Below are 21,794 nucleotides of genomic sequence, written 5' to 3' on the forward strand. Positions count from 1 at the left end.
GGCGTTGAAGCAGTTATGTTTCACCTAGTGTGTGTTTACAACCCTAGGGGGGTGTGGCTGTAGGTCTGACGTCATCGATCGTGTCTCCCTATAAAAGGGATCACACGATCGATGCAGCCGCCACAGTGAAGCACGGGGAAGCCGTGTTTACATACGGCTCTCCCCGTTCTTCAGCTCCGGGGAGCGATCGCGAGGGGGCGGCTAGAAACAAATAGCCGCGGCCTCATCCCGGATCGCTCCCTGACGAATTCCGACCGCCGCATGTACCGGGGGGGTCCCGATCGGGCCCCCGACCCGCGGAAAGGCAGGGACGTACATGTACGCCCATATGCCTGTATGTGCCATTCTGTGGACGTACATATACATGCGGCGGTCATTAAGTGGTTAAAGATGTAGATGGTGTAAAAAAAAAGATGTAGATGGTGTACACAAATACAAATACTTTCCTATTAGACCCCATTCACACCTCCGCGACAAAACGCCCGACGCCGGACGCTTGTGCCGCTGGAGGGGAGAATTCCCATTGCTGTCTATGAGATGGTTCACATCTCATAGACGCCGTACGCCTGCCGCCTGAAAAAAAGTCCCGGACCCTTTTTTTCAGGCGGCATTGGCGTTCGGCCATACAAAGCAATGGGAAGGCTTTGTTAAAAAAAAAAAAAAAAGTTACACACTCGCGGCAAAATACGCCGCGTACGCGGCGTATCTTGTCGCGGAGGTGTGAATGCAGCCTTAAAGTATTTATTTTCATAATAGAATATTTAGATTTTCCAGGGCTCTCTAGTAGACATGTGCACACTGAAATATTTTGTTTTGGAATTTCCTTTTTGTCCGAAAAATACATTTATTTAGTTACTCCCAAAATGTGTTCTTATTTATTTTGTTTAGTAAAAAAATGCATTAGTCAGAAAATCCGAATGAATTAAGGACGAATCTGTCATTGAAGGCTTATGGTGTCTGTCGAATGTTCTAAGAAGATTAGACGGAGCAGCTAAACTGTACAACGCCGCAAATGCTCCGCCTACAAGCTATAAAAGAATTCTAATGTTGAATGACACTAGTAATAATTATATTTATAGATTATTATTATTAGTCAACCAACATTCAAATTCTTCTATAGCCTATGGGCCGAGCATTCGACCAGAAATGTATAATTGCGGCGTCGTACAGTTTAGCTGCTTGTCGAATCTTCTTAGAATTTTCGACAGACACCATAAGCCCTCAATGACAGATTCAACGTTTGTATGTTTTTCTCTGCTTCGTTGAATCTTCGTCGTTCATGTCGAATGGTCTACCCCAACACTGTCTCTATAATGTTGAATCTTTTCTCTCTATGTCGAATCTTTCCTCTCTATGTAGAAAAATCTTGGACTAATAGAGTTAAGGTTAGACACATTCGACCACAGGTTCGATAGACACAGATTGCTATTGTCAGCAACATGTCAAATCTCCTATCTATATCTAACTGTTGTAGCAATGAAAACAAAAATAAAGCATTTTTTAATGTCGGATCTTTTGGATTTCGGATTCTGCACGTTCGTTTTCGTTTGTTAAAACGATAACGAAAATACCCGAAATTCGGACGAAAATGCATTCGGACGAAAACGTCTACTCTCTAGTTTCTAAGCAATTTTGCACCCTACTGTGCACCTTAGGTAATATTTCAGACAGGTTTAACTGGACTTTTAAATACATTCACAGTAACATTTTAAAGTCTAAGGAGGACTTGTAATGTGGAAGCTTTGCCCAATTAAGCAAGCAGAGGGCAAAATGTTAATTACCAATATTGCCTGTAGACTCCTTGCATCGGATCTTTTCCTCATTACTGACTTACTGTGCCTTTTTCCACACTGTATACCTTAATGGAGGTTACCATCTTGGTAAAGAAGAAGGGATTTGCTTCCTCATGTTATAGCTGTCCCCCAATAACTGGTGGAGTAATATACTGTAAGCAACTAGAGAGATGCATTACATTGGCAGATTTTTGCACTGCACTTCCTCAGGTACAGCTTCCTCTCCAGCAAGACCTGAGAACAGTGAGCATTGCAGTAATCAGTATTGCCAACCTACCAGATTGAATTTACTGACAGGACACCCAAAGTTTACTGGCACAGCCAAGTTTTTACTGGCATTTCCAAAATTTCAGTTTTAAAGCCGTTGTATATCCGCATATGCATTTTTTTTTCACACCTGCAAGGCAAAAGACATAATGAGCTAGTATGAATACTAGCTCATTATGAAATACTTATCTTGGAACGAGGAGAAGAGAACTTACCTGGTCCACGCCGAGCGAGATGTCATCTTGACTCGGCGTGTCTTCCGAGTATCGCCGCTCCAGCGCTGTGATTGGCTGGAGCGGCAATGTCGTCACTCCCGCGCATGCGCGCTGGAGACTTCAATTCGGCAAGGTCCGGCGGCAGCATTGAACTTCATTTTTCTCAGCACGTCGTAGTGTTTTACGTCACTGCGTTGGACACTGTCTGATTTTTGACTGATGGTGTGTAGGCAAGACTGATGAAAGTCAGCTTCATCGGATATCCGACGGAAAAATCCATCGGATCAGATATCCGATCGTGTGTACAGGGCATTATAGTCGCATTGTTGTGTTCAAATGTTACCTTGCCTGCAAATGTCCAATGGCTGAAGGAGGGGAGTGTTTAAAGTTGAACTTCACTCTCGCAATTAACATTGATTATTTTGAATCCTCATGCTGCTAGAATTAGTAAAAATATAGGGAAGGATATCATATTTACCTGTTTTAAACTTTTTTTTTTACATTTCTTTAGTTACTTTCTGGTTTCTTGCCTAGGCAAATGATGTTATACTTCCCAGGAGTCTTTAAAAGGGGATTTTCTCAGCTAAGCACACTCTCCTGCATGCATGCTTGAGCTAAGGGCAGATGGATTTCAGGAAGTAAATGCTACATTAATAATTTCCCCTTACTCAAGATGGGCATGGTGAGAAATGTTAGGGGGTTGTTTTTCAATGTGATTTCTCAACAAAATACAGCATGGAAACATAGATGGATGGGAGAGTTTGCTTTGAATATTAAAAATGGCTTAAATAGTGTTTTTGGTTGGTGGTGCTGAGTTGCGGTGTACTGTCTTGGATGGAATAACATGCCAGTTTGACCTTGACTATATTGGGGTCCACAGTGAGAAGCCGAACGTCGGTGCGCAGGCGCCGTATAGAGCCGCACCGACGTTCGGCTTCTTTCGGCAACTCGTGACGCGTAGTATGCGACGGTCGGAAGCCTGTCAATCTGTTAGGAACGCCCAGTCCCGGAGAAGACATACCCGGAAGCAGCGGTGAAATAAGGTATGTAGGAAAAAAAAAAAAAAACAGCCGATTGTCATTAGGACAACTCGGCTAAATGTAATGCTAAAAATGTATTTTTGGGTGAACCCCCGCTTTAAGGACCAGAAGGATTTACCCCCTTAATGACTAGGACATTTTTTGCGATACAGCACTGCATCACTTTAACTGACAATTGCACAGTTGTGTGATGCTGTACCCAAACAAAATGTCCTTTTTTTCCCCACAAATAGAGATTTCCTTTGGTGGTATTTGATCACCTCTGCGCTTTTTTTGCACTATAAACAAAAAAGACAGAAATTTTTTAAATAAAAGCAATAATTTTTACTTTTTGCTATAATAAATATTCCAAAAATAAATACATATAAAGAAACACATTTATTTCTCAGTTTAGGCCAATATGTATTCTTCTATATTTTTTTGTAAAAAAAAATCACAATAAGCTTATATTGATTGGTTTTCACAAAAGTTATAGAGCCTACAAAATAGAGAATAGATTTATGGCATGTTTTAATATATATATATATTTTTTACTAGTAATGGCAGTGATCAGCGATTTTTAGCGAGACTGCAACATTGCGGTGGACAGATCAGACATTTTTGACACTTTTTTGGAACCAGTGACATTTATTCAGTACTATAAAAATGCACTGATTACTGTATAAATGACACTGGCAGGGAAGGGGTTAACACTAGTGGTGGTTAAGGAGTTAAATATGTTCCCTGGGAGGTGTTTCTAACTGTGGGGCCAGTGTTCAGACTGGAGGAGAGAGATTGCTGTTCTTGATCACAAGGAACAGACAACCTCTCTCTACTCCGCTGTCAGAATGGGGATCTGTTTGTTTACATTGACAGATCCCCATTCTGGCTCCCTGTGGAGCAATTGCGGGTGGCCGGCAGACATTGAGCATCGGCTCTGGCGCCATGCACGTGCCCACTGCATCTATTGCATGAACTGACGTACAGCTATGGCTATTCGCGCAATAGAGCCAACCTGCCGCCATATAATAATGGTGGCTGGTCAGCAAGTGGTTTATTGCACTGATTTGCTACATACACATTGTTATGGCTATGGATGGAGGATTATACATCTATATGCATTTAGGGCTGTCATTGTGAATGATTTTTTTTGGCAACTGCATGAATATATTCTTTTATACAGATACTATTATTTGATTTCGTGTTTGCATGTATCCTTACATGTGGGTCTGGAGCTGCTGGAGGAGGAGTAGGAGAATACAGAAGCATGCTGTAGGACATATCCCCTTGGTGTGGATGATTTAAGCTTTTATAACCTTGATATTATATAGGGGTCCATATTTGGAGGTGAGCAGATACAGTGGGTAAAATAAGTATTGAACACGTAACCACTTTTCTAGGTAAATACATTTCTAAGAGCCGGTTCACACTGGGGCGACTCGTCAGGCGTCTCAGCCGCCTGACAAGTTGCATTCCCATTGAATTCAATAGAACCGTTCTAAGAAACGTAGAAAAAGGTTCTTGTACGACTTCGGGGGCGACTCGGGGCGACTTGCATTGACTTCTATACAGAAGTCATTTTGCAAGTCGCCTCTGAAGTCGTCTTCAGGACGCCTTGACGAGTCGCCCCCGAAGTCGTGTCACCCGAGTGTGAAATGGCTCTAAAGGTGCTATTGACATGAAATGTTCACCACATATCAGTAACAGCCCATGCAATGCATACATATAAAGAAACCAAAACAAATACGTAAAAAAATTAGGTTATATGTAACATAATGGAATGACACAAGGAAAAGGTATTAAACTAAGTGAAATGTATTTATTACTTTGTTGGTAATGACAGCTTGAAAACGCCTCCTGTATGGAGAAACTGGTTGCGATTTTGGCCCAACTCTTGTAGGTTTCGTGGGCCTCTTCTATAAACTCTGAACATTAGTTCTTTCCTTAGATTTTCTATTGGATTCAAGTCAGGTGATTGGTTGGGCCACTCTAGCAGCTTTATTTTCTTTCATTGAAACAAATTGAGAGTTTCCTTGGCTTTATGTTTGAGATCTATGCCTTGCTGAAATGTCCACCCTTGTTTCATCTTCATCATCTAGTAGATGGCTGCAGATTTTTATCAAGAAAGTCTTGGTCCATTTTTCCATTCATCCTTCCTTCAATGATATGATGTTTGCTGAAAAACATCCCCACACCATGATGTTCCAAACTTCACTGATGGTACAGTGTTTTTGGGGCGATGTACAGTGCCTTTTGACCTTCAAACAAGGTGTTTGTCTCATCTGACCAGACTATATTTTCCCAGTACTTCACAGACTTGTCTAAATGTTGTGCAGCAAGCGTTAAACAAGCTTCAGCATGCTTTTTCTTCAGCAATGGAGTCGTGCGTGGTGAGCGTGCATACAGGTCATGCATTACTTGTACCTGCTAATTCCAGGTCTTTCTGAAGCTCTCCACTAGTGGTCCTTGGCTCTTGGAAAACTCTTCTGATAATTATTTTGAATCTTGCGAGGAGCACCTGGTCGTGGTTGGTTTACGGTGAAATTATTTTCTTTTCGCTTCTCGGCCTTTTGGCTAAGATCAAGTGTAGTATCTGTTCTTATCAGTTGCCAATAGGTGGTGCTAAGCTGACTGTCCCCGGTACCCTGTGGCAGGGGGAAAGGGATGGCAGTCGGCGGACGCTAAGCCTGTTGGTGTGGAGGTGGAAGCCTTCTGATGTGGACAGAGAGGCATGAGGTCGAAGCCAAGAGGCCGGGTCCCTGGCCGTTGGCCTGGATTTGGTGGTATCTGCCCCAGTCAGTTGTTCTGGAGGGAACCTCTGCTTCTCCTTTAACCGGGAAGGAGCGGGTAGTACTTCCAGAATGTGATTAGGTGGGAGAGTTAGGGGTTGTGGGTGGAGTCTGCGTCAGTAGGCTCTCCCCAACCTCTTCTCCCACCTTCCTGGCTGGTAAGGGTGCTGCCGGTCCGGACCGGGGGCTAGGGACCGTTGAAAAGCCCGTGGAGATTGTGCCCCTGGAGTGGCAGTCCAGGGGTGCCATACATTGCACAAGTGTTTGAGGGGCACTCATCGTGTGGCACCTTCAGGTCACTGATCTCCACAACACACTTTTCACACCTGCCGCTTGGGCCGGGCCTTTTGGCTAGGACCAGTGGAATTTTTATCCTGGCCGGAGGGCCGGCCAATGTATTGGTCACTTTCCTCACTCTCCCATCTTCCTTTTCCCCACTTTCTTTTATTATTTTCCCCGTGTTTGTCTGTTTTGTCACTTTTTTGTTTGGTGCACTGCACTTTATGTGTGATGAGTAGGGTGCAGGTCCTCGGACCCGCTCTGAAAGTCTTGGGAGTTGGTGGACCCGGCCTTCTGGCTAAGTTCGACTGGCTCTCATGGGGTCTCCCTTCGGGGGAGCCTCACCGAGGAGGGTTCTGTTTCGGCAGTCCCTCTGAGGATGTTGGGTCCTTGTGGCTTCGGCTGCTTGGACCAAGATGGGTCCATATGGATTTGGCTGTATGGACCACAGTTTACTCTTTTCCCTGCCAGGAGCCTAACGCCCCGGGGATCAGAGCTGGGTCATTTTCGGAGGACCACTTGACGATGCACCCGTCACAGTTTTTTGTTGCACCTCTTTATGTGTGTGCACATTTTTCCTGCACCGGGTGGAGTTTTTGGGTTGTGTTTTGCACGCCACAGGCTTTTCAACAGAAAAAAAAAAATATTTTATTTTCACTTTCAAATTATGGCCCCAACAGTGCTCACTGGAACATTCCGAATTTTAGTAATTCTTCTGTAACCAATGCCATCAGTATGTTTGGCAACAACAAGGTTGCAAAGTTCTTGAAAGAGCTCTTTGCTTTTACCTATCATGAGATGTTTATTGATGTTTTTTGTTTGACGCCTTGGTAATGAGACACCCTTTTAAAGGGCATCAGTTGAAGCTACTAGTTTGCACTGACAAGGGGCAGGATTGCTTTTTTACTACTAATAGATTTCAGCTGGTGTCTTGGCTTTCCATGTCTTTTTGCTCCTCCCTTTATCCATGTGTTCAATACTTTTTCCGTGTGTCCTTCCATTTTATTACACCTAATTTCTGAATGTATTTGTTTTGGTTTCTTTGTATGTATGAATTGCATGGGTTGTTACCAACATGTGGTGAAAATGTCATGTCAATAGAGCACCTTTAGAAATGTATTTACCTTCAATACTTATTTTACCCACTGTATATTGCACTGGGAGACACAGCACAACATTTTAGGAAGTTTATAGAAATATTCACATATGTAGCACAGTTGTTTATTGGAAGTTTGGACTTTTATTTTATTTTTTGTTTGTGATACGTCATTGTTGTATTCTGAGTGACCATAATTAATATAGTTGATTTTTAGGTATTTTTAATTACATATCTATAGCTTTTTTTTGTTAACTTTATAACTTGTAAACTTGCTTATCACCTCTAATTTATGCATGTAATTTGGTATAGAGTTCCAATTTTAGTCATTGTATTACCTACACAGCTCCAAAGAACAGACCGAATGAGTGCATTTCCAAGCTATTGACTTGGGTAGCGTAGTGTTACCTTATGTAACTTAGTCATTGTTGCAGTAGCTGTCACCCCTGCTGCTGTGTTACCACTGTTCCAAGCTGGTGATCAGATTAAGGGGGGGTTCACACCAAAATGTGGTGTGAAAAAGGCATGTTCTGTAAGCATTTCCCACACCGAGCTCAAAATGTGCTGCCTTTGTGATCTGCAGAAGGTGTCAATATATACTTAATGACATTCGCCCCTTAATGGTGCCATGTGTTTTTTAAAAGTAGTGCATGCACAGGTCAGACTGGGCAAAGATAAGACTGAATTGATGGGCACAGGTGAGGCTGCATTGATGGGCACTGGTCAGTCTGTATTGATGGGCACAGATGAGGCTGCATTAATTGGCACAGTTGAGGCTGCATTTATGGGCACAGATGAGGCTGCATTAATGGGCACAGGTCACACTACATTGATGGGCACAGGTAAAACTCCATTGATGGGCACAGGTGAGACTTCATTGATGGGCACAGGTGAGGCTTCATTGATGGGCACAGGTGAGGCTTCATTGATGGACACAGGTGAGGCTTCATTGATGGGCACAGGTGAGGCTATGTTGATGGGCACCTGTGAGGCTGCACTGATGGTCACTGATACATTTTTTGTTCATATTTATTTTTGTAACCTAATTCTGCATAAAACATTGACATGAAATGACAACATCATCAAAACAGTGTCATTGCATGAGATAATTTACAAGGACGTGTTTAGGGGTGGGGCAGGGTAGGGTTTGATAGGGCAACTAGTGGCGAGTAACCCTTAAGGCCTGGCTAGTACAGTAGCTCAGTACTTGACATTTTAAGCCCTGTTATAACACAATATAATATTAATAATACAATATAATAAGTACAGTGTGAGAGGCATGCTTGCTTCCTCCCCATAACCCACAGCATTTTAAAGTTTGTTTAAAAACTGGAGTGCACTCAGTTTTAAGATTAATTTAGTTTTTGAGATAATTGTCTGGAGACTGGACATTTAGGTATACTGGATACAGATAGGTGTAAGGAAGGGGGCTCCGTACCTATCCCATTTGCAAATTCATATAGGCAAGTTGGCAACGGTGTTTTATGGCAAGTTTGCTTTTACAACATAGGTCCTTTGGGCTTACACTGAAAGTATAACCTTTCTGTAAATAAAGTAATTAGGTACATAATAATCTGTGATTATCCTACCAGTTTGTCAGTACCTCCAATGATTATTTCTCCATGTTTATGTTAGTTAGAGATGAATAGTCAGCTAATTCACTATCTAACTTTATATCATGCTGTTTCAGGTCACAATGACCCCAAGCCGACTCCAGCTATTTCTGATCTTTTCTACAGCAGAATGCGTATGAAGAAACCACAGTAATCTCCAAAGGTACATGTGCAAGCTAGCTTTCAGCATGTACCTTAGGTGCCAACTATTATTAAAATATTCATCAGTGAATTGTCTCGGGGGCTTTCTGTAACCACTACATTTAGTAAATTTGACAGATGTGAAAAGCAAACATGATCACTTTATGTTTGTGGTTTCTGCAGGGAAGAGAGGTGTGACTGATTGCTAGTTAGAAGACGCTGCATGAAATAGAAATTGGTGTGTCAGAGAGTTGTAGAAAAACTTGGAATAGGACTTGAGATATATGGGTGATCTAACTGTATTACTTGGACACTGTGCTAATAAAAATCACCTTGAACACAAGCTGATTGCCTGCAACTGATCGCAAATATGTCTATGTCCTATTGAAATGCGTTGTGTCTGTCAATGGTCATGGGTAAAAATGAACTACAATTGCAATATAAGTGAAGGGTAGGAGTTGACTGTAGCTAATCGCTGGAATATGCAATCAGTCAAGGCCGCGTCTAAATCATGCTTAACCACTTGCTTACTGGGCACATAAACCCCCTTCGTTCCCAGGCGAAATTTCAGCTTCCGGCACTGCGTCGCTTTAACTGACATTTGCACGGTCGTGCGACGTGGCTCCCAAACAAAATTGATGTCCTTTTTTCCCCACAAATAGAGCTTTATTTTGGTGGTATTTGATCACCTCTGCGGTTTTTATTTTTTGCGCTATAAACAAAAAAAGAGCAACAATTTAAAAAATATATATATTTTTTTTACTTGTTGCTATAATAAATCTCCCATTTTTTTTTAAAAAAAACTATTTTTTTTCTCAGTTAAGGCCGATACGTATTTTTTGACGTATTTTTGTAAAAAAGAAAAAAAAATCGCAATAAGCGACTGGTTTGCGCAAAAGTTATAGTTCCTACAAAATGGGGAACAGAATTATGATTTTTTTTCATTATTTTTTTTTTACTAGTAATGGCGGCGATCTGCGATTTTTATTGGGACTGCGATATTGCGGTGGACGTATCGGACACTTTCGACACAAATTTGGGACCATTCACATTTATACAGCGATCAGTGCTATAAAAATGCACTAATTACTGTATAAATGTGACTGTCAGGGAAGGGGTTAACACTAGGGGGTGAGGAAGGGGTTAAATGTGTAGCCTGGGTGTGTTCTAACTGTGTGGGGGGAGGGGGGTGACTGGGGGAGGTGACCGATGCTGTGTCTCTATGTACAAGGGACACAGATCGGTCTCCTCTCCTCTGACAGCACGTGGAGCTCTGTGTTTACACACAGAGCTCCACTTCCCTGCTGTTACCGGCTGTGTCACCGACGATCACGTGTACCCGGCGGACATCGCGGCCGCCAGGTACACACATCGGGTCCCCAGTGGCGCGCCCGGGTAATGCATTTCAGATGACGTCCAAAGACGTCCAGTTGGCACCTGAGAACCGCGCTGTTGACGTCTTTTGTCAATATCGCGGGTCTCAAGTGGTTAAAGGAGCACTGTTATTTGTTGTTATTTTTTACAGGTATTTATATAGTATCGACAGTTTATGCTGCGCTTTACAAGCACATTATCTCACAAAAGTGAGTACACCCTCACATTTTTGTAAATATTGTATTATATCCTTTCATGTGACAACACTGAAGTAATGACACTGTACTACAATGTAAAGTAGTGAGTGTACGGCTTGAAAATTTGCTGTCCCCTCAAAATAACTCAACACACAGCCATTCATGTCTAAACCGCGGGCAACAAAAGTGAGTACACACCTAAGTGAAAATTTCCATATTAGGCACAATTAGTCATTTTCCCTCCCCGGTCATGTGATTCGTTAGTGTAACAAGGCCTCAGGTGTGAATGGGGAGCAGATGTGTTACATTTTGTGTTATCACTCTCAAGCCCCAAACACACTATCAGTTTTCCTGCAGGTTTTTCTCTTCAGGTTTACCAAATCCATCTAATACAAGGTCAAACCCTAAGAGTTTCAATTTGTATGCAATCAGGCAGGCCATTGCACTACATGGTTTTGGTAAACCTGAAGAGAAAAACCTGCAGGAAAACTGATAGTGTGTATGGGGCTTAACTCTCTCATACTGGTCATTGGAAGTTCAACATGGCACCTTATGGCTAATAACTCTCTGAGGATCTGAAAAAAATAATTGTTGGTCTACATAAAGATGACCTAGGCTATAAGATGATTGCCAAGACCCTGAAACTGAGCTGCAGCACAGTGGCCAAGACCATACAGCGGTTTAATAGGACAGGTTCCACTCAGAACAGGCCTCGCCATGGTTGACCAAAGAAGTTGAGTGCACAAGCTCAGCGTCATATCCAGAGGTTGTCTTTAGGAAATAGACGTATTTCTGCAGAGGTTGAAGGGGGGGGGGGTCAGCCCCGTCAGTACTCAGACTATACGCTGCACACTGCATCAAATTGGTCTGCATGGCTTTCGCCCCAGAAAGAAAGAATTACTGGAACCATGTCCTGTGATCTGATGAGACCGAGATAAACTTATTGGGTTCAGATGGTGCCAAGCGTGTGTGGCGGCACACAGGTGAAGAGTACAAGGACAAGGTGTCTTGCCTACAGTCAAGCATGGTGGTGGGAGTGTCATGGTCTGGGGCTGCATGATTGCTGCCAGCACTGGGGAGCTGCAGTTCATTGAGGGAACCATGAATGCCAAAATGTACTTTATCATACTGAAGCAGAGCATGATCCCCTCCCTCCGGAGACTGCAAGACCACCACTGCTTTGCTAAAGAAGCTGAGGGTAAAGGTGATAGAGTGGCCAAGCATGTCTTTAGACCTAAACCCTATTGAGCATCTGTGGGGCATCCTCAAACGGAAGGTAGAAGAGCGCAATGTTTCTAATAGGGATGAACCGAACACCCCCCGGTTCGGTTCGCAGCAGAACATGCAAAAAATTTGTTCGAACACGCAAACACATTTAAAGTCTATGGGACACAAAAAACAAAAGTGATCATTTTAAAGGCTAATATGCAAGTTATTGTCATAAAAAGTGTTTGGGGACATGGGTCCTGCCCCAGGGGACATGTATCAATGCAATTTTTTTTTTTAAAACTGCAGTTTTTTAGGGAGCAATGATTTTAATAATGCCTAAAGTGAAACAATAAAAGTGAAATATTCCTTTAAATTTCATACCTGGGGGGTGTCTAAAGAATGCCTGTAAAATAGCGCATGTTTCCCGTGCTTGGAAAAGTCCCTGCACAAACTGACATTTCTAAAGGAAAAAAAAGTCATTTAAAACTACTCGTGGCTATAATGAATTGTCAGGTCCTGGCAATTCAGATACAAGTAATTGAAAAAAAATGGCATGGGTTCCCCCTTAGTCCATTACCAGGCCCTTTGGGTCTGGTATGAATATTGAAGGGAACCCCGAACCAAAATTAAAAAAAAAATGTGTGGGGGTCTCCCCAAATTATATACCAGGCCCTTATCCGAACAAGCAACCTGACAGGCCGCAGGAAAAGAGGGGGACGAGAGAGCGCCCCCTTCCTGAACCATACCAGGCCACATGCCCTTAACATGGGGAGGATGTCCCCATGTTGATGGGGACAAGGGCTTCATCCCCACAACCCTTGCCCGGTGGTTGTGGGGGTCTGCGGGCAGGGGGCTTATCGGAATCTGGAAGCCTCATTTAACAAAGGGGACCCCCAGATCCCAGCCCCCCCCTATGTGAATTGGTAACAGGGTACATTGTACCCCTACCATTTCACAAAAAAGTGTCAAAATATTAAAAACCACAGGAGACAGTTTGGGACAAGTCCTTTATTAAAAATAAAAAAGAAGAAGAGGAGTCACTTAGGCTGCAGTCATACCTTAGCGTTTTGAGTCGCATGCACATTTGCAGCAATTCTGCCCACGATTTTAAACCACTGAGGTGTGAATGACAAATCGCAGAACGTACATTTGAGATCTCATTAATTTAAATGGCACTAAAAATAGTGTTGCGGTTCTGTTGCGATTGTCATGCGATAAATTGTGCTGCAATAGTAAAGCAGTGTACAGAGGTCAGTAGGATGTAGGGCAGTGTACAGGGAACAGTAAGGCAGAGGACAGGGTGTCAGCAGTGCAGAGGACAAGAGGCAACAGTACAGTGTACAGAGGTCATTTGGAGGTAGGACAGTGTACAGAGGTCATTAGAACATAGGACAGTGTACAGAGATGAGTAGGGCAAAGGACAGGGGAACAAGAGAGCACAGTATGGGAGGGTCAGTATGGTACATAGCATGGTGGGGGGGATATCATGGTGGGCTGAAGGGCACACACCTGGGTGGGTCAGGAGGGCACAGTATAGGGGATGGTAGGGCAGAGTATGGGGGTGGGTGGGCACACACCAGGGGGGTCGGAAAGGCCCAGTATGGGGTGGGGTGGAAAGGCAAAGTATAGTGGCTTGGAGGGCACAGTACGAGGGCAGAGGACACAAATAAGAGGGGTCAGAATGGCAAAGTATGGGGGTCAGGAGGGTACAGTACAGGGATCAGGAGGGAACACACCAGGGAGGTCAAGAGGGCACACACCAGGGGGGCTAAGGAGGGCACACACCACAGGTCGGGAGGGCACACACCAGGGGGTCGGGGGGGCACACACCACAGGTCAGGAGGACACACACCAGGGGGTTGGGAGGGCACACAACAGGGGGTCAGGAAAGCACACACCATGGGTCAGGAGGGTTTCACACCAAAGGGTCAGGAAGGCACACATAACGGATCAGGGGGGCAAACACGAGGGGTCAGAAGAGCACACACAAGGGGGCCGGGAGGGCACACACCATGGGTCAGGAGGGCACACACCACAGGTCGGGAGGACACACACCACGGGGTCAGAAGGGCACACACCAGGGGTCAGAATGGCACAAACCAGGGGGTCAGGAGGGCACACACTATAGGTCATTAGGGCACACACCAGGGGGTCGAGAGGGCACACACCACGGGGAAGGGAGGGCACACACCATGGGTCAGGAGGGTACACACCAGGGATTGGGAAGGCACATACCTTGGGTTCAGGAGGGCACACACCAGGGGTCTGAGGGGCACACACCACAGGTTGGGAGTACACACACCAGGGGTCGAGAGGGTACACACCAGGGGTCAAAAGGACACACACCAGGGAGGTAAGGAGGGCACATACCAGGGGGCAGTGACAATGCTTTAGTTAATGCTACATGAAAAAGCCATGTTCTGATTTGTCAGTTAACAGGCAGCACTTCAATGCTATACTGCAGTAACTCAGCAGACTTAGCAATAGAGGTGCCTGAAAGCTAAGCCACAATGAACCGTCAGATGATTTTACCTCGCCACCCTCTGCTCACGCTGCTGTCACACCCCCCTCTTCCATACGGGCACGATCTTGGAGCTCAGGCTCATCCCTCCCACTCAAGCAGCAGAAGCCTGGAGGCTCCACCTTGGGGATGGTCCTTAGTCCTGCTGGAGAATGGCAGGGAAACTGCTGATGGCCGAGGTAGGGGGAGGTGCAGGGGGCAAAGATGTGCAGACAGTGGGCAGCAAATAGTAACACATGTATCAACAAGTGAAATAGTTGTAAGCTATCCCGACTGCGGCTCTGCTTTCCGAAACGCAGGCGGGGACAAGAGCACGGCTGGACAGGTGGTGTACTAGGATCAGTGACAGTAGGCAAGTATGGCAGTGCAGGCTAAAGGTACAGCTGCTTTGGGCGCCCCAACAATGACTGGACCCAGTGCAGGCTGCGCCTTTTCCTCAGCATTAAAGGCGGCCCTGCTCTCAACCCCAGCTAGGCCTGCTTAAATTTACCTGCACTGGCCAAAAATCTAACTCTAGTACCTACCTAAGATAGAGGGTGCTACAAAAGTTTACGTTGAATGCAATGTGCTAATTGTAGAAGTTAGGGATAAGTGTAAGTTTAAAAAGCCTACCACCTGCAGTTTCCCTGATTTGTTACCACATTAATGTTTGTTGAATTTGAGTTCATTGATATGATTGCTTTTGGTTATTGCACTTTGCCCTGCATTACTGAACTACTGATAGGTTTCAATATAACCCTGTTATCCTTCTGTGCCTATTTATGCGCTAAATGTAGCAAAAACAAAGATACTCTGACTCAGTCAAAATATTGTGACCATGAGGTGTATGATGGGTCGCATTCCTAATTCTGAGTCTGAAGTTATAACAAAAATTGTTTTAATTTCTCAGAATTTTATGTTTTCTGTCAAATTCTCAGTGGGCCCATCCCCCTGTACTTTATCTCTGCTACCTTATAACAGGCCTTATAACATTCTTTATTTCAGACACGCGAGGGAAGTGAGGTGAAAGCAACACAAAGCTTTTCCATGCAGAAAACAAAAACATTTCTAAAGTGCTTTGCAATGAAGCTTCAATTCTCTGTCCTCTCCACCTCCCACCCCATGAGAATGTGTTCTTTGCAGGCATGAGAGGTGAAAGAAAAGTCCTATTTTCTATGAGAGAAAGCAAATGGAGGGAAAGTGTGTGTGCAGGCTAAACAAAAGGCCAGCTATCAATCACAGGCAGGTTGGAGTGGCTGGCCAAAGAGAACTGTTGAGGCTTAGGGAAACAGCTATGTCTGCTCTCCTCCCCTCTCAAACCTTTACTTTTCAATTCAGTTATTATTAATGCACTGGGAAAAAATTCCACATGCCTTTCATATGAATAACTTGAATCGCTAGGCAGTTTTTTTTTCTTTTGTTTCTTTCAGTCTGTGCTTTAGGTAGCTTGTGTGGCTATCTCTTTGGTATCTAGAGCTATTTATTAAAGGTTAGCTTTTATTTGAAGTTGACAGCCGGTATTCTAACCCTTTATTTCATGGTGTCATTGCATAGGAATTTATACTATAAGTATATACAACATGTACATCAAAATATACTTGTAGCTGTTGATCTGTGATAACAAAAGCATCTTGAAACTCTTCTGCAGTACTTGAGCTCCTGTATTAACCAACACAATTGCGTAGTAGGACATGTGCAATAGTCTTGTTCTCTGTATATAGGTTGAGCGCCAGGAAATACGCTAGATACACAGCTGAAAAATACATATGTGAGCTGTATTATCTGCCAAATAAATTGTAATTCTGTCCAGCCACATCTGTGATTCTGGCACCTCTGAGGCCCCGTACACACGACCGAGTTTCTCGGCAGAATTCAGCCAGAAACTCGATCGGAGCTGGATTCTGCCGAGAAACTCGGTCGTGTGTACACTTTTCAGCGAGGAAGCCGACGAGGAACTCGTCGGGCCAAATAGAGAACATGTTCTCTATTTCCTCGTTGTTCAATGAGGAAAGTTGGCCTGCTGAGATCCTCGGCGGCTTCAACACAGAACTCGATGAGGAACTCGATGTGTTTGGCACGTCAAGTTCCTCGGACGTGTGTACGGGGCCTGACAGGCAGCATAGACAGGAGGGTGATAGCAAAAGAAAATTCCAGATAACATTTTTCTGCAATAAAAAAGATATTATAATCATCTCAACCCAGGTCTAATGCCGCGTACACACCATCGTTTTCTGCGATGGAAAAATGCGACGCTTTATGTGCTTTAAAAAAACGTCATTTTTCAAACTTCAATTTGAACAACGACGTAGCATACACACCATCGCTTTTTCACAACGCTCTAGCACAGCGCAGTTCCGTCAATCACGCACGACGTCACTATAAAGGGTCGTTTCCATGCGGAAGACGGCCTCTTTTGCTGATATCGTGTTGCTGCGTGTTAGTAAAAGTTTGGTGAGATACGATTCGTGATTTTCAGTGACTGTGCTTTAAATTTCGTTTTCTTGTCTATAAGCTGAAAAACACCTTAACGAATGTGCTGATTCCATTCTGAACAGTCGTTTTACATGAATGAGCGCTGCAGTCTCCTAACTTGCTTCTGAGCATGCGCGGGCTTAAATCGACGTTTTTACGTACACACGGTCAATGTTTAGAACACAGAAAACGACGTCGGCCAAAAACGACACATAAAATTGAAGCATGCTTCAATTTTTTTCTGTCGTTTTTTAGAAGACATAAAACGACGTTTTTGCCCACACACGGTCAATTAAATTGACGTTTTTGAAAATGACGTTTTTTTCCATCGCAGAAAACGATGGTGTGTACGGGGCATAATACCTTTGCTTTGTACAACTGCAACCTCCATCACAATCCTAATTAATCAATGTTTCCAGGTTCTGTAATGGCACAGAGGTTGGACGACCATAGCAACCTTTTTATCATAAATAACTAGAAACATTTTAAATAACACAAACATTTACACACCACCTTTATTCAAGCCTTCTTGATTCTGTCAACAGAACAAACAAGGCGTCAAGTTGTGTGGGCATCAATATCAGACCACACAGTTGTTGAACCTGAAAAATATGTGCACAGCCTCAAATAGGCTCCTGCATGGAGCAGAGGCCTAAATCATACCTGCTTGTATTCATCACCGGAATAGCAGAACTTCATCCTAATGCCGCGTACACACCATCACTTTATGTGATGAAAAAAAATGACGTTTTTAAAAATGTCACTTTAAATGACCGTGTGTGGGGGAAAACTTTGTTTTATGTCTTGTAAAAAACGACAAAAAAAAATTGAAGCATACTTCAATTTTATGTGTCGTTTTTCAAAACGTAATTTTTTACTTCACAGAAATTGATCGTGTGTAGCAAAAAACGTTGTTTAAAACAACGTTTTTTCACCCGCGCATGCCCAGAAGCTACTTATGAAGCGAGCTTCAATGGAAAAAAGTGGTGAACGTAACCTCGCTTTGCTAGAGCATTGTGAGAAAAACGATGGTGTGTAGGCAACTTCGTCTTTGAAAATTGAAGTTTCAAAAACGTCATTTTTTACTTCACAGAAAATGTCGTTTTTTTTCATCACATAAAGTGATGGTGTGTACGGGGCATAAGGCTTGGTTCACACAGGTACGGCTGCGGTTTGCAGTCAGTTTTTAAGAGGAGTCCGGTGCAGCTTCCTTCACCAGTTCAGGTGCGATTCAGATGCAAATTTTTACTTGAATTAGCACCTGAACCAGACCTAAAATTGCACAGGACTCTTATAAAAAATGGGCCACGCCCATCCCGGATGGTCGCGGCCCATCCTGGATAATTACCACTCACTGGTTGGTAGAGGTTACTGCACATTATTAATGCTCCATAATTGGTTTCTAGAGGTTACAGCACATCATTACAGCTCACTGATTGGTTGCTAGAGGTTACAGCACATCATTACAGCTCACCGATTGGTTGCTTAACCACTTAAGACCTGGACCATTATGCAGGTAAAGGACCTGGCCAGTTTTTGCGATTCGGCACTGCGTCGCTTTAACTGACAATTGTGCGGTCGTGCGATGTGGCTCCCAAACAAAATTGGCGTCCTTTTTTTTCACACAAATAGAGCTTTCTTTTGGTGGTATTTGATCACCTCTGCGGTTTTTATTTTTTGCGCTATAAACAAAAATAGAGCGACAATTTAGAAAAAAAAATATATTTTTTACTTTTTGCTATAATAAATACCCCCAAAAAAGATATAAAAAAAAAAATTCTCAATTTAGGCCGATACATATTCTTCTACATATTTTTGGTAAAATAGCGTTTACAAAATAGGGGATAGTTTTATGGCATTTTTTTTTTTTACTAATGGCGGCGATCAGCGTTTTTTTTTGTGACTGCGGCATTATGGCGGACACATCGGACAATTTTGACACATTTTTGGGACCATTGTCATTTTCACAGCAAAAAGTGCTTTAAAAATGCATTGTTCACTGTGAAAATCACAATTGCAGTTTAGGAGGTAACCACTAGGGGGCGCTGTAGGGGTTATGTGTGACCTCATATGTGTTTCTAACTGTAGGGGGCGGGGCTGGATGTGTGACATCACTGATCACCTTTCCCTATATCAGGGAACAGACGATCAGTGACATTGCCACTGTGAAGAATGGGGAAGGTGTGTTTACACACACCTCTCCCCGTTCTTCAGCTCCGATCGTGGGACACCAGCGGCGATGGTCACGGATTTTGGACCGGGTCGCGGGCGCGCGCCCCACGGCTGGGCACTTAAAGGGGGAGGTACAGGTACGTGCCTGTGCCCATGCGTGCCATTCTGTCTACGTAAATGTGCAGGAGGCGGTCCTTAAGTGGTTAAGGTTACAGCACACCATCTCACTGCCTTTTCAGTATGTATTGTCAATTCCATGTGCTTCCATATGTGACACGATTTTAATCATGTTTTTTAATAAATTGTTATATTTTTATGGAACTTAAACTTTTGGAGCGCCTCAAAAGTCCCACTCCAGGGGTTCATTCTTTCTCCTCCACATGCCACACGGTCACTCCAATCCATGGGTTCATGGATAGTCTTCACTTCAGTGGTATCACCGCTGGAGCATAAGCCAGGCCCAGGACTCCACAACAACAGGTCTTCTTCCTCTTAGCGAAGAGCTCTCACTCTCCTGGAGTGCACAGTGCAGAAGACGAGGTGCCGGTAACTGCACCCCTCTAAATGTTGCGCCCAGGGGAAATACCCCCGTATCTTATTTTGTTTTTATGTCTTCTTCCAACATCCTTGGTGAGCTCTCAAACCTCTCCTTTTTCCTGCTCACTTCTGTTAGTTTGGAACAAGTAGTGCATGTTTAATTGCGGTCATGAGCACTGCTCTATGCATACTACAGGTCCCATAGTCCATACTCCCTAGTCTATCTCAGAAGTGAGCAAGAGATAGTGGCTACACTCCTTAGAGAACAATTTCCGCTCCAAGCCCAAGACCTCTAAAGCACACGCCCTATTAAGAACTTACAGGTGCCGGCTCTGCAACAAATTCGGAAGGAAGAACAAGTCCTGGACGGCTGTACACCGTTGAAGGCATCTTTATTAATATCTTGTATAGCAGATGAAATCCAATACAGTTACTTCATGTTACAGAAAACAGGAGAAGCCACTGATGCGTTTCACACCGTATAGAGGTGCTTAATAATACACTCCTTGGGGCAGATCCACAGACAGAGGACCCAAGGAGATACTTTCACATTACCCGCGTTGTATCTTTAGTTTGAATCCTCAAACCAAGATACGACGGCATCTGGGTTAGATCCGACAGGCTTTGTATGCCTTCGGATCTTAGATGCAATACTTCGGCGTCCGCTGGGTGGAGTTCTCGTTGTTTTCCGCCTCGGGTATGCAAATTAGCTATTTCCGACGATCCACGAACGTACGCGCGGCCGTCGCATTCTCTTACGTCGTCTCTAGTCGGCTTTTTCCGGCGTATAGTTAAAGCTGGTGTTTTGCGGCGTATAGTTAAAATTGCCATGTTAAGTATGGCCGTCGTTCCCGCGTCAATTTTTTTTTTTTTTTTTTGCGTAAGTCGTCCGTGAATCGGGATGGACGTAACTCACGTCTAAGTTAAAAAAATTACATCCTAGCCACGTCATTTGGCGCAATGCACGGCGGGAAATTTCAGGATGACGCATGCGCAGTTCATTCGGCGCGGGGACACGCTTCATTTAAATGAAACCCGCCCCCTAATCGCCGATTTGAATTCCGCCGCCAGAGATACACTACGCCGCCTTAACTTAAGGCGCAAATTCTTTGAGGATTCAAAATTCCGCCAGGTAAGGTACGGCGGCATAGCGTATCTCTGATACGCTGCGCGGGTGCAGATCTCTGTGGATCTGCCCCTATGTTACAGTGGGACCATAGAGAATGAAGGTAGCCACCCTCTAACAGAAAGTCATATCAAAGCAAAAAAAAGGATTTGGATGAGTCTGAAAGCAATAGAAACACTGTTTGAGTTAAAGCGGGGGTTCACCCTAAAAAACATATATATACAATTAAATCCAGCATACCTCCGACATGTACAGTATGCTGTTTTTTTCTTTTTTCGCTGTACATACCGTTTTATAGTTCTTTTTCTTTTCTCACTCCCGCGGGGAATAGGCGTTCCTATGAAGAGGCGTAGATGATTGACGTGCGGCTAAGGCGCGAAAATATCCGAACTGGGACTCGGCTCTATACAGCGCCTGCGCACAGACTAGGAGCCGTGTAGAGCTGACTGCGCAGGCGCCGTATAGGGTCAAGTCCCAGGTCGGATATTTTCGGAACGCGTGACGCACCTTATCCGCACGTCAATCATCTACGCCTCTTCATAGGAACGCCTACTCCCGGCGGTAGTGAGAACCCGGAAGCCGGGTGAAAAAGAACTATAAGACGGTATGTACACCAAAAAAAAAAAATACCAGCATACTGTACATGTCGGAGGTATGCAGGATTTAATGGTATATAGATGTTTTATTGTGAACCTTCGCTTTAAGAACAAACTTGAATATAATTTTTTAGACCAGAGTTTAGTGCCACTTTAATTATCTAATGTGTCATAAGTAAATAAATGTGTTATCATTTAGGTCATAGGAATAAGCATTATATCACTGCTTATGTTGTCTTCAGAGAGTCCTGATATTATGGCAGTTCTGCAGTACTGATATTTCCCAACATTATACTTTTAACAAAAAGCTTTTTCAGTCTTCTCAACAAAATGAGGATACCTTTGCCATAGGGCACAACCAGTGCTGAAATGCTAGCTGTGATACCCAGAGCACTTTGA

At 43.8% G+C, this 21,794-nt stretch overlaps 1 pseudogene; it reads left to right on the top strand.

Annotated features, from left to right (window-relative positions):
- Window positions 1-5,848: 5,848 nt before the first annotated feature.
- LOC120929943 lies at window positions 5,849-5,979 on the top strand (annotated as a pseudogene).
- Window positions 5,980-21,794: the final 15,815 nt, after the last annotated feature.

The sequence above is a fragment of the Rana temporaria genome, chromosome 2 (assembly GCF_905171775.1).
Source record: "Rana temporaria chromosome 2, aRanTem1.1, whole genome shotgun sequence".
NCBI lineage: Eukaryota > Metazoa > Chordata > Amphibia > Anura > Ranidae > Rana > Rana temporaria.